Here is a 14,828-nt window from a genome sequence, read left to right on the forward strand (position 1 = left end):
CCTTCATACATGGTATGAACTTAAGAAGTGTTCTCAAGTACGGTACCACACAGGCATGAGGGATACAACCGTGTTGTGCTTAAGGGGGACACGTCTCAATCCTCCAGCAACACCACACAGCTATCCATTTTTTACTTTTACTGAGGTCTTGCTCTGCTTCTGCCTACTACACACCTTTGATTTTCTTCCTGTTCTCTTCCATATTTCCATAACATGTCCTCATGGAGAATTCCTCTTTGCCTGGGAATTGTCAGCTACTCCTTTCCAGTGCCCTTGTGTTGGCTTTGTGCAGCTGATGAATGAGACAGATGTAGCAATCAAAGGTCTGGCTCTCCGATTTGGCTGTAACAACAAGCTAAGGGTCTGGAATTGATAAGAATTGAAACTTCAGGAACTAGGAACTCCTGTATGTATTTCATATATATCCATAGTAACAGAGCTCACAGCAGACTTTTTCACTTGGTCAGCCACCCTGAGAATGGTTGCTATGGATGTTTTGATGGTTTCTTTCTAACTACTTGACAATTAAAAGGTTTTGGAGAAACTGATTTCTTTGACAGTATATAATTTCCCTGAGGTGAATTTCACATCTGACTACATGCTATTCTGGCATTCCCCTAAGTACTGCAGTAACCATTACACATGCACACACATACAGGCACAAATCAAATAGCAGCAGATGCTTATTTCAGTCAGGAAGTTTCCGGCACGTAGTTAATGAAAGTACTCCACATGCAGATAACCAAAAGTGACTATGGACAGTCTAGTTCAATGTAATTGCAACCCATCTTCACTATAATCTCTTATACGCCTGTATATCACTGCATGGCAACAGGGCACCACACAGCCTTGCAGCAGGTCAGAACCCAAAGCATGCTTTTAAAGATGAAAAAAAAGGAAAGTAAAAAAGAAATTGCTTACAGCATCTGATATCATTTCCACATTATTGTATAGGACAATGGGACATTTTGTGGCTTTTTATTCCAGCACAGGAATTAAACTGGAGAATGCTATTACCTAGTGATGTGTTGCAGATTCGGAGCACTTACAGATGAAAAACAGCCTATACTGCTTTTGGATAAAATTAATAACTCCAAAGCTGCATAATACTGTCATTAAAAGGTTGGTACACTAATAGATTAATTAAAATTTGACTTTACAGGACAGATACATTTTATTAGTTCAAATCTCACCTGATTTTATTCACCTCTTTCTATGTATCCAATTAAAATAATATGAGCAATTAATATTAATCAGAGAAAGATTTGAATTATTCAATCAAATAAATCTTCCACATTTTTCCTCCTTTTAATAAGTTCTTTACGTTGTAGGTGTTCCAGCTGAAGAGCACAGGAATCATTTTGCATTCAACCTTTGTCTCACTTAAATATCAGGAAAGAATGTTTGTTTTAATAATAAATAAAAAAACATTACTGTTCACAGGCACACAAAAAACAGCAATCAGTCGTTCATGTTATTATGCAATAGCTTATTTCCTCCCTATTTATATTTCATTCACCCAGGAATAACTACAAACATATAGTATAATGGATATTCTGGACACAGAACACATTTTAGTACTGCAAAATCAAGCAATTTCATCATCACTTGCAGTCAAAGACTAATAATGAAGATAATAAATTAATGATTGCTAATTTCCTTTGTTGGTTCCCAGTTGGTATCTTACTGTCTTTCAGATACACATTTGCAAATCAGGTATGGAAGCAAGACATGTAAACCTCTCAGTGATGCAACGGAAATGTACTTTGCATCATCCACAGCCCATGTTGGAAGACTGACTTAGAGGCATGCTGCTGATTTCAGCAGACAGTTATGGAATGGCTTCATTTATGGAGATGAGAAAGAATATGGGGGGTGGAAATTGCTTTGAGGAATAATTCAAACTGGGTAGCGTAAAAATGGATATCATGTTGGTTAACAGATCCTAAAAAGGAGTGAAAGGTAATGACCGACTGATTGGCTTTGGAGATCAGTTAGTGCTGGTTTCAGTTAGCTCTTCAGGGGTGATCAGGTAGATAAAGTGAACAGGACAGTAACTTGAAAACAGTCCAGTTGAACAGATCTGTGAAAAGCAGTGAGTTAGATGACATGACACAAAGAGAGCTCGAGAGATTAGAAATCTGCGCCAAAAGGAGCAAAATGAATTTCCTCTTCTGAAAAAAATGCAACCTAATATACCTGGGGAAATCCAATTAAAAACAGATACAAAAATATTCAGTCTGGTGGAGAGGTCTGCATAAGATTAATGATATAGAAGTCCCAAGCGTGAAAGCTGAAAGTGAATGAGACAGGGGCTGGCAATGTGATATGGCTGCAAAACCGATTGATACAATTTAGGGTTGTAGTCACAAACGCAGCACATTACGGAACAATAAGGCACGGGATTTTGATAGCACATGCTCATCTCCCAGGACTCTATGAAAGAAGATGCTCACCAATTTGAGGAAGTTCATAGAAAAGCAAGAGCATTTGAAATTAAATTAAAGATTTAAAGAGCATATGGTATGCTGCTGTGGAAACAAAAAAACTGTGAAGACCTTTGACTTGTTGGGATTGAAAGGGCAGCACTGTCCATTCTTTCATATTTAAGGAGAGCCAGCTCAGCCTAGGAGAATTACATGCAGTACTCAGCACCACTAGGACACAGCTCCCACATGCCCATGCAAGATCCTTTTTCATGACAGTTCTCCAGTCAGTTTCAGAAACAATACATGGACACTCCCTGTGAAATAACTTGATAAGTTACAAAAAGACATTATTGTTGTTCAAATGTATGTTTATATGTGTATATCATACAAACATACAATGCATATTTTGTGTGTAACAGGATATAAGAATTTACACCAAAGCCTTGCGACAAAAAAATCTCTACACATATTTTTTGCAAATATAACCCTTGAAGGGAAAATATTTTTAATAGATACAGTTGGACACCTATTATCTGAAACCATTTAAGAATGTGAGCCAACTTATGTGTGAACTGTAATTATACAAATATGATCTAATTAATATTTCAGGCCATAAGAAATGAATAGCACAGTATATATTGTTATATGAACATAATTAGTGGAATAATAATTCCCCATATTCTGCTAGAAAATAAGAATTTACATCAATTCTGATAACTAATCCTTTTGTTTTACCAAAGTGACAGAATTTAGGTAATTCAAATGTATAAATTTGTATTGATCTTTGGGAAAAGTTGTGGATCAAAATGGAATGTAGAGAAAGCTAAAATCCCCTTTTGCCACTTTACTTAAAATTATAATAGTAATCTGTGTAAAAAGCATTTCACAAATATTCTCCAATAAATTAAAATAAAGAAGCAAACTTTCCCGAGTGCAACTGTTGTTAATCAAAAGCAGCTTAAGTTTTCATCTCCAGGCACTGCATGAAATTCATACTGTAAATCTTTGATATCAAGTGAATGAATGTGCCACAGTGATATGGAACTTCCAGTAAAACGTTGAAACAACTACAGCCGTAGTTTGCTTCCCTGAACAATGATTCAATACACAGCAAATTTTCAGTGAGTTATATCTATTTTGTGATGAAATCACAACTAATATTAAAAGTATCACAGCAACAGTTCTCTTGATGAAAGCTTCAGGTTGCCCTACTTGTTTCTCAGTTGCTCAAGCCAGTTTATAAATAATCTTTGAGACACAAATATATGTGGTTTATTTTAAGTTAGATTTTATTTTCATTTGGGAATCCTTAAATAAGATCAGAAATGTAACATGGAGAAAAGATACACAGCATTCCCAGTTTCCAACAAAAAACATCCAGGCTTCTCTCGTATTCCTTGAACTACCTTTCATCAGATAAAATGTAAAGCACTTTTCCATGTTTTCCTGTACCTGCTAACAAGTAAAAATCAACTCTGTCTCATCTTAGGTCAGAAAATGCTCACAGCGTAAAGAATCTATGTAGTTCAGAAAAAACACCTGCTTGATCAAAACAATCACCTCTGCCAGGAAGCTAACACCATCTGGGAGGAATAACATGCATGAAAATATGCAGGCATTCAAACAAGTTATGCAAACTTAGGCATGGGTGAAATGACGGTTAATTTAGAAGTCGCCTCACAGTTGCTGAAATGCTGACTTCCTTACAACTGCGGCAGCAGACTACTGCACTTCCAGATAGGAAGATTGTATGTTGAAGGAATCTGAAGGGAGAGGGAAGAGACAGGGAAGGGAGCAGGAAAAGGGAAAATATCCTTTAATTAGCTATATTGTCTTAAAAGTTTTGAACAAAAGAAGATTCAAACAGATAAAACAACATGCTTCCTTTGGTAGACTTTTAACAATTTTATTCCTACCACTGACTTTCTAATGGTTAAAAGGAAAGTTTCTATAAATATACCATCTAGTACTGCCAACAGCCACAGACCAACTCATAAACTTCAAAATAGTCATTTAAACAAAATATGGCATTCTAGTTTGTTATGTAGCAAAAGAGCAAAAATAAAATGCAAATACAAGCAATGAGGTGCCTAACTAGAGAAAAGTGCTTTGTATAACATTATTTCTATGCAATTCAAAAGGAAAAAAAATATTTGTGTAGTTCTTTACTCCATCAAAAACTCATCCCCTCAAGTCAAATTGAAAATATCACAGATTCAAATTTATGGATACTTAATTTGGTTCTTTACTAACAGCCCTACAGGTCTGGACTTTCCAACAATGTGCATGCAGCTTGCTGAGAGTTAAATTAAAAGTGCTATTAACCAATAATTTACCAACAGAAAACCGCTCATGAGCAGATAGCAAAAGAAGCAAAAAGAACAGGGTTTTTTATTGTAAGAAAAAATAATTTCCATACTTCTCTATCCATATATCAAGGCATCAAGTAGTGTTATTATTATTCAATAATCAGTAGCACTTTCCACATCTCAAAGTTGGTCCTCGTAACTGAGTACTATGGCATGCTGGCCTCACAACTGACTGAGTTAAGGACCGGCTGGAGCTGTTGAGGGCACCCAAAACTCCCACAGCTTGACTTTGGTCTTGCCTGGATCCTATCCCAACACACCAGGCCAGGGTCCAGGTGAACAGATTCCCAGAGGACAATTTTTTTTGCAGCCTACACTTTCCTTGGGCAGCCCCTTTGTAGCTGCACTCCAGTTGTGGCCTTCTCCCTTTCCAAACTCTTGTCCTTGGCCTTTGTCTTGCCCAAGTCCCACCCCAAGAACCAGTGCCATGTCCCAGATAAGAAAGTTCTCCAGGGGACAAGTCTTTCTGCAGCCTACATCTTTGTTGTGGCAGTCCCTTTGCAGCTCCACTCCGACTGGATTTCTGTGGTTATTTTTTCTTGAACCCTAAGAATCCCAAGTGATAAGCTGACTGCCCTGGCTCTGGTTCTTAATCCTATCAGAGGCTCCACATTTCTGATAGGAAAACTCAAGTAATAGCTGTTCCTCTTCTTAGAGGATTTTCCAGACTGCTAAACACAGCTATCCCAGTCTCTCTTTTTCTCTTAACTGTAATTTTATTTGTAATTATAATCCCAAATGTAAAATAAGCCTAGACATTGCCCTCCTTCGTCTTACCCAGAAAAGGATTTACTCAAGGGGAAACCTAGCCTACAGACTTCTTTTCAGACAGCCCTTCGCCTGCACCACTCCAGCTGTAGCTCTGGGCTTTTTCTCTCAATCACTAGAGAGCTGTTAAAAGAACCGAGTGGTGTAAAAATAATTTTTTCCTTAGGAACTTTCCATCTTCACTGGTACGATTTTTCTAAGGTTCAGTTCAGGGCTTGGGTTAAGGTTATTTTTGACTGGAAGTCCACAGCTAAGTTTGGTTACATCTGGACACCAGCTGACAAAGAAACCCATCGGCAGATTAACATTCTCCTCAGGAGAACGCTGACTCTTTGCACAGGGCACCATCTTTGGCACACGCGTCAGCCATACATTTGTGTTAGAGCTAGAGGGGGTTTAGAGACCAAGGGAACCCAGAGATGAAGCTGTGGTGGGCTGCAAAGTATCCTCCGCTGTTACGTAAGAGCTGATACTACAACTGGAGAATTGCATCGTATTTGTTGAGGCATGTTTCTGAATAGAGAAGGTTTCCCCAACTGTGGCCCAAGCTAGGTTTAAGGTACACAGTTCAGATTAGATTTCCTGAGGAAAAGAAGAAGCCCAGAGCTTCAGGGGGATGAGACTTCCAAAAAAAGAATCCTTTTGGCCAGTTTTCAGTATGGATAAAGTCCATCTAGCCTTTTGTGGCACTCAGGTGAGGTGTAGGATTTGGTGTTAGGGCTTTGGTTACTGTTCTGAGAAAGAGCAATCTTAGAATGATACTTTGGAGGCATCTTTTAAATGTGAAAATCCTTTTCTTAGGAATATCGATTCTATTTGATTGGAGTGTTAGCCCTGTCCTATACATCAAGCTAGAGTAATTGCCTAAAGCTAGGGTTGAGAGAAAGACATTTCAGAACTGCGCTTGCAGGGAGACTGCGAATGGACTGCCAAAAGAAACTGAAACTCTCTCATGAGGAACTTTTTGTCATGACTGGGCTGGAACACTTTTTTTCTGAGGCTTACCTTGCATTAGGGTTTTTTTGAAAGAAACATAGTGATTTGTTTGAATGTGTAAGATGTTTCCATGTATACTCTTTTACTAGCCTTAAATAACTTGCGGGCTAATGGTGCACTCATGTGCTTGCATGGTACCGTGAGTTAGGATTCCTTGTGCTAACCACAAACTTTCAGAGGAGGCGTATATCCACTTAGGCTAAGTGCAAAAAGTGTGCAAGAAAGTTACAACATTCTTTGTAAAGGAATGAACTTTTTTTCCCCCATTTTTCCAGCATACAGTAGTAATTACTTTCATCTTGTTAGTATTATTTTGACAATAAAAAACCTACCTGTTCATGTTTTGTGTGATACTGTTTTCTTGTCCCTCTTGCATTATATGCATGCTCACACACATCTGCTCCAGAATTCTCTGTTGAGATCTGTAACAACTAAAAAGCCTTACAACCACCACCAGTGGTTAAAAGCAACTGAATGTGTTTTCAGTGACTTTCAAGGAAATAGATTCTATATAATTATTCTACATAATTACTTAATTGTATAATTTCACTCATGCTCATCATCACAGTATCTATGTGTTTGTGTGTGCTATATGCTACGGGAAAAGCATCAAACAAACAGCTTTAGGACTGTAAATCTAGCACACGTGACATAGTTTATATTTAAGAGAACATAAATATACTTTTTGGTTGCTTCTGGCTGCATGGATAATCTTCCATAAACAAACTGCAGATGACTGAGCAATGTTAGCCTGAGCATGTCTATTTAGGAGGTCTTTTGTAATAAAAACCTCTTTTCTCAGGGAGAGGCTTATGCCTTAGGCTGTCCTCAGTAAGAACCAGAATCTAATTTTCATAATCTGAGGGAGCTCAGATGCTGTTTTTTAGTTTCACTCATTAAAAGCAAAAGAGACCCACCTCCAAATATGAGCAAACGAGTTCATGCATTCATACTAGGACCTGTCTCACCTTCTTGTCTACATGTGAGCAAATCAGTGTCAGTGAAATAAGGACCCTCTCTGAAAGGCTCTGACATAAGTAAAGGATGGTTATGGCAGTAATGGTTATGGGAATGATCCTAAGAGTATTGCATTGTCATGCCTGCATTGGTCAGACTTGGTTTGCTTCTTTGGACTACTTCCCATGAAGCTCACCCAGTTTGTGCCTACGTTGCTTACTGCTTCCTTGAGCATATCATCCACTTATCAAGTCAGAATTCAGACCACTCTTATGAATTCTGCATCAGTTATCACTTGGAATCCTCTTCCTCCTTCTGCATGACAATCTTTAGAGCTTGAAAGCAATATTTTCAGTAAAATATATGAGCTCATTACTTCCCAAGAAATTACTGTTGTAAACCTCCCCATTTAACCTCTTTTCATTATTATTTAAATACATGTATATGTTTATACAAAATATTTAACATACTTATATTCAATACTGTCTTTATTCAAATAAAAGCATAACATATATGCACTGTGCTCCATGTACAAAATAAATACTGTGAAACTGCATGTTATCACTGGGCATATCACTAATGATTACAACGAAGTTATTACAGAACAAGAAAATGTGATACTGCAGTATTCAGCCACATGATATTGAAAAGTTCCTCAGATTGTTTGCTTAATACCTAGAGCATAAGACTGAGGTGAACGTAGGTATGGGGTATACATTGTCGTTCTTCCTGAATAGGAATCCTGAGGGTTCTGGTTTGTAAATCTATGCATATCCAGCCATGTGCTAGTCTCAGAGGCAAGAGTATCACCATGGAAAGCCCAAATCAATGTTAACAGCTGGAAAAAAGTATCTGCACCATTTTCAAGTCCTTGTCTGTTTGGTATTATTGAGAATTAGAGAAATCTCCTGAGATAAAATGAATTTTTTAAGTATAAATATGAATTCTAGCAGATGCTATATTTCATATTTTATAGGTTACAGAGAGTAACTTTCTATTTACATACAAGTGGAGGTAGGTGAGCAGGAGTGTTAGCTGAGGGTAATCAAAGTTTAAGACACTTTGCTCACATATCAAGCTCACTCCCTTCTCGGTGCCCCTTCTGGAACATCAAGCAAGTAAATTTAACCTTCTGTTTTAATTTATGTGGCTGTATGTGTGTGTGTACACATATGGATAAAGGTTTGGACTGGTGTCCTATGTACACATTTTTTTCTTTTTTTTTTTTTTTTTTTTTTCTTCCCTGAGTGCCAGTAGTGCTGTGTAGTATTGTAACACCAATCAGCTACAGAAAAACTATTTTGGGGCTGTGCTATTGCACCCAGGGATCCAGTTGTGCAGGCCCAAGGCAATATCTGTACAAATGCTGCAAAGAAGCAATTTAATCACTACCTGGTATCACTGGAAACTGCCCAAAAGAGATTTACCCAAGTAGTGAGAGTAGTCATGTTTATATCAGGGCACAGGCTTGTCCATGTTTTTGCCCTATGGCAACAGGGCTATAATTAGAGCTGTAGCTGCTGGATTAAAAGAGATGCTGTTACACTAAAACTCTTGTTACGAGCAAAAGAGAATACACCATACAACTGAAACTAAGAATGTATTTTTATTCCAATTAAAATTTTAGCAGGCTAACAGTCTGAATTAGATAATTAATTGTCATAGCCCTCAGTGCATCAACAGGTTTTAATTGCTCTGACCTCCACCCATGTCCATTGGTCTAGGAACTGCAGTTAAGCTCCTTGACTGAATTACGTTGCAGGTATGTTTGAGTTCAGTTCTGTTCCTGGCTTGTTTTGACTTGTTGCTTTGTATATCTCAGAACACCACTGGACTGTAAATGGGTCTTCCTAATTGTCACTGTCCCCATACTTCTCAGGTCTATGCCTCTGTCAGAACAGATGCTGCCCCTCTTCACATTGTTGTTCCTGGCTTGTTTTCTCTTGCAGAGCAGCCCTGCTCCTGTTATTCCCCAACTGTATTACATCAGTCTTTTTCATAGACCCAAAATTATTAGGCAAAATAAATTTTTAGTATCTAACCCTTTCCTCTGCTGTTATGCTCAGCATTCCAGTGTTATCACAGATCCTAGAGAGGAGTGAGTGAATGAGCAACTGGCTAAGTGCTCAGCTGCTGGCTGGGGTCAACCCACCACAGCAGAAAGAGAAGGTCATGTACTCCAAGCACAATACATTGCTACTGTTCTAGCTTCACCATGTGTCTTTAAACATGTTTCTGGCCTTGTTTGTTAGCGGCTGGTACTGAGTACAGTTTTCACTAGTCAGATCTGGTTCATATCACATTAGGCAGATACTTGTGAGAGCTAAGAAGAGATGGAGAATTTCTTCCCATCCCAGAAAAAGCTTTGCATACTGGAAAGAAAGAATGAGCACAGAATAAGATCCCTGTTCCTGTAGTGCCAATCAGCTTAACCCTTTACATGTTCCCTAAAGCTCTTTCTTAGAGGAGATCAGTATCTACCTGCCCAACCTGACATCAGGATGTGACTGTGGTTTATATTGTGCAAGAAACAGTCCACAGACATTTTCTAACCCTCCTTCACTTCTAGTACACTTACACGGGGACAGCTAAAAAAGTCCCTGAGTATTAGGTTTTGTGGTGGAAAAGACTCGCATAGATACGCCCTCAACCTTTTATAACCATGACAAGGCATCATCTGTTACAGCATAAGCAGGCTGCTGAGGAGCCAAGGCACAGAGATGCACCTTACCTTCTATGACAGCAGTAAAAATGCACATTTTCTACCCAAGCATTGTCCATTCTGATTCAGACTAAGGTGGCTGAGCACCTTGTGTGGCTCTCCCTCATCTGTGCTTCAAGCTTCAGTAAAGAACAGGGGTCTGCTCCAAACCATCATGAAAGCTCTGTTAACATGCCAATATGAACGCTTTCAACACTTGTACACTAAGTACATTACTAGGTTTTATAGGATAGAAAATAAAGAGTAAGAAAAGAAAAAAAAAAAAAAAGAAGTGCATTTAAGGAAGACTAGTCTACAATGGTTATCGATTGAGACATGTTTGAAATCAGTAGTTTAGCACAAACATCAAATATTCACTCACAGATGCTGCCACCTAGAGTCCAACATTAAGACACTGAGAACAAGGATAAACTGTCAAGCAAAATTCTTGTCTTTTTGTGGTTATTTTAAAGAAGCAGAGGAAGGTGGAGGTGTTGGTTTTCAGGGCAGTATGTAGCAGGAAAAGGTAAAAGAGCAGACAAGCAAGAGGCCGGTAATCTGAAACTTTAATTTTGTAAGTGTCTTCCTTACAAAATCTGTAATGGGCAAAATCAGATCTTACACTGAAAGGTGGAACAGTGGAATTCAGCATAGGAAAGCAAGTCAGAGCTGGTATTCTGAACATTTATTAGAATACTTTATTCATACATATTTATTTCCACTTCAGTTTCCAGGTCTGCAAAATAATGGTCAGCAGACTAAGAGATGTTCTAGTTGAGCAGCCTTGCCTTCAATTTTGATGAAAAATCCTGCCAGTTTTCAAGAAAGTCTTAAATAAAGTATATTTAAGCTTCTTTCTCTCTACCAGTAGAATATTGCAGAGACAAAATATCCCCACAAGGTAGCCTAACTAGAAATCCAAGGCAGCCTAGAAAATGAGCTATCCTGCTATGCTTTAGAAATTGCAAACAGCAGCAACCCAGTTTCTCAGCTAACCTGAAGGAGCTGGCAGCATTTGCTACAAGATGCCTAATTCAGTGCCTGGACTCTCACACTGTGTAATTTGTTTAGAAATGAGCTATGAACTTGGATCTCAATTTGCACAACAGGATATGGTTTGATTAAATGTGTCCGGATGCATTTGTAATGGGATTATAGATTTCAGTTAGAAGTAAGCAACAATCATTACAAGGTAATACTTTTTCATGCATGTTTTAACAAGCTGAATTGGAGCAACAAATAGGAATATGATGGGAAAATCTCCCATTTCTTTCTCCCCTCCACAACATTGTTAGTGTTTCTTCACACTCCAGTACTATTTTTTTCCAGCTCAGCCTCATGTTCTTTCTCTTTGCTGGCCTGTTGTCTAAGCAATGGCTTCTAGTTGCACGGAGCTCTGAAGGTGACCATTCTCCCAGTAACAGCCTGATCTGCAACTCTTCTGCCTGCCAGTAAGTGACAGTGAATAGATCTTTGCTACATTTGATTGTTGAGTCAAGAGGGTTAAGCCAATTTTTCCATGCCGTTCATAGGGGTACCCTTTGGCTGAGCTAGCCACCACTCCCTTACCTTGGCTTGTGTCTGTTCTGCATGGTGAACAGGCTTGAGAAGACAGCCTCTGTTCATTGAGCCCCGTGACCCTCACAGCTGGCGATGGCTGAAGAAGCGCCAACTCCCAATGCTTCCTGCTCAATAGGTGATTAAGCCTCACTTATGCCTGCTCTGTCAGACTGCATCTAGAAGAGTCATTCTGCAGAACCCCGCACACTAGGATTCTTTCTTCTCCAGGAAGCTCAGGTTTGGACTGATTTGGCCCCTCAGTGCAAAACTGAGGGTTTACAGCATGGGGGGTGGTCAGCTCTTTTCTGATGAGTAGACTCAAACCTCTGTTGCCTGTAGGAGAGAAGCACTACTGTCACAGAGATATGTGCCAAGGTATAACCATGCAGCTAAAATTTCTTTTCACCAAATAGGATGGACTTATTCAAAATGAAAACACTCCCTGGCTGGTACTGCTCTCCAGAAGTGTGCATGTCCAGGACGTCTGACAAGCTGTTACCTGACACAGGCCAAAATAATGCTAGAAAAAGTGTTAACAGTGCTGGACTTTGCTTGGATCTTTGCCCTGGTCTTGAGAAGTTTTGTGTCCTTGGAGAGCAGGAACTTAAGGCAGTGGTAAAAGAAGGTATGTAACTGTTTCTGAATAGAATGCTGGTCTTTTGGTAAGAAATATCATTTGTTAACTGTGGTTTAAGTGTCCTGATTCCTCCTGTGAAAAAATAGGAATGCTGAATGGAGAAGGTGAGAACAAGGCAAAGCAGTTTACTCTCCCTGTTTCCTTTTAGGGTCTCTGTAAATAACTATTACCGATACAAATAATAACCACTTGTGACAGGCAAGAGAGTAAGTTTCTAACATATGTATCAGGCATGCCATCAGGAAAGCCATTCAGTCCCATACAATATCCTCCAGGGACTGCAAGGAATGGGACAAGGAAGGTAGGGGTTATGTTAATGAACTGTCAACAATTTACCTGACACTCTCCTTGAGGGAACTGGGTGAAGATGGGATGTCAGATAGCAGCTGTTCCTTTATCTTTCTCTGTTCCTCCTAATCTCTTGAAAAATTAATCTCTTTAAGGGTACTAGATGGAATCATAGAATCATAGAATCATTCAGGTTGGAAAAGACCTTCGAGATTATCAAGTCCAACTGTTAACCCAGGACTGCCAAGGCCATCAGTAAACCATGTCCCTAAGCACCACATCTATGGGTTTTTTGAACACCTCCATGGATGGTCATTTCACCACCTCCCTGGGCAGCCTGTTCCAACGCTTCACCACTCTTTCTGTGGAGAAATTGTTCCTAATATCCTGTCTAAACCTCCCCTGGCATAACTTGAGGCTGCTTCCTCTTGCTTTGTCACTAGTTAACTGGGAGAAGAAACCTACCCCCACCTGCCTACAGTAAATCATACAAGCTGATACACATTTATTTATTTACACACATACACACACACTTATACTCCTGACAAAACTGATATTGCCACTGTAATTTCAGACAGTCACATCCCACTTTGAGGGTTATATAAACCCTGAAGTGCAACAGATGTGTCCGCTCGGTTATGTCACTTACCTGAAGCACTCTTCCCTGCCTGTTGGTGAGCAGCTAGCTGTATAACGTGCTTCCTTACAAGGTATATAAATGCTCACAAGGAACTTCAAAGGACACAGCAAAGAGTCCTACTTTAGCAGACCCATTCATTCTAAATAATAGGCACCCCAGAGAATGGAGAGGAGACAACCTGAATAAAAAAAAGTTTGACTGGGCAATGATTAATGCGCATATTTGGGTAGAGTTATCTGTTTTCCTCATCTATCATTGTGGTGGTTGGTGATATTTATTATAATATAGACATCTGGCCTGTTCATGGCATAATCGGTTGATGGATTGCACATGCTCCGTCTCTATTCCAACCTACAGAACCAGTCTCCATTAGTTTGCACTGTACTGGAAAACTCCGTTTGCATACACTGCCAATCCACTGGCACAAACAGTAATGACTCAAGCAATGCACTAGTTCTGCTGTTGCCAAAAGGGGCAATGGATTGGCAATGTCATTGCATCTGCCATAACATTCAGGCCAGCTTTCTCTCCTGCAAAGGAAAGCAAACAGTCTTCCAGACCAGAAAAATTTAAAAGGAAATATGACAAAATCTGCCCATTCATTCTATTCATATATTTCTGTTCAGTAGTTACAGTATGTTCATCACTATTTCATTTATATCCTGTACAGTAAGGGAAGATCTGGTGCCTCTTTGCACCAGTGTTCTAGATAGCTATTACCAACCCACCGAATTGAGCAAAGTGCTAAGATCAACCCCCTTTTCTACAAGAACAGCATGAAAATATGCAGCTGCTTAGCCTGGACCGATCACCTACTCTTTTCCTGATCCTTTGTTTGATGAAGTCCTAGTCTGAGTGTACATTTTGTTCTTTGAAATGTCCAGAAAAACACTGGGGGGAAAAGTGGGAGTTTACAGTATAGATAGAGAAATGGAAAGCCAACTGAGGAAAGAAAGATAAGAGAAAGTGAGACATACACGTAACATTTTCAAAGCCTCACAGCAGATTCACATGAGGAATTATCCTTAACTGTGGCAGGAAGAAACTAACTATATCCCAGAGACATCTTTAATCACTTCAGCAAATGAGAGAATGGGAAGACAAAGGGCTGATGGTTGCAGTAACATCAGATAACTTATCCTGAAAATCAGTCCATAGGAGAAATAAATTTTAAAAGATACAGCATGTTTCTGAAAAGCACCTACCTGTATGCCATTTTCCAGGATCACAAAGCACATGGTATCAGAGGTACTTTAGACATGATTGTCAGAGGCCATACGCAAAACAAGTTTTAGTTAAATAAAGCATTATTAGACCAGACAATGTAACTGAAGGTATTTCCCTTATGTCTGAAACAGAAACCTGGCCTGCAAATCCTCCATTCTGCCCAACTTCCTAACCTGCCTCTAACCTTCTCTGCATCCTGCTGACCAATCATGGAAACCCTCCAGGAGAAGGATGTCAAAGACTCACAGATCAGAAG

Source organism: Falco peregrinus, chromosome 7 (genome assembly GCF_023634155.1).
Source record: "Falco peregrinus isolate bFalPer1 chromosome 7, bFalPer1.pri, whole genome shotgun sequence".
Lineage (NCBI taxonomy): Eukaryota > Metazoa > Chordata > Aves > Falconiformes > Falconidae > Falco > Falco peregrinus.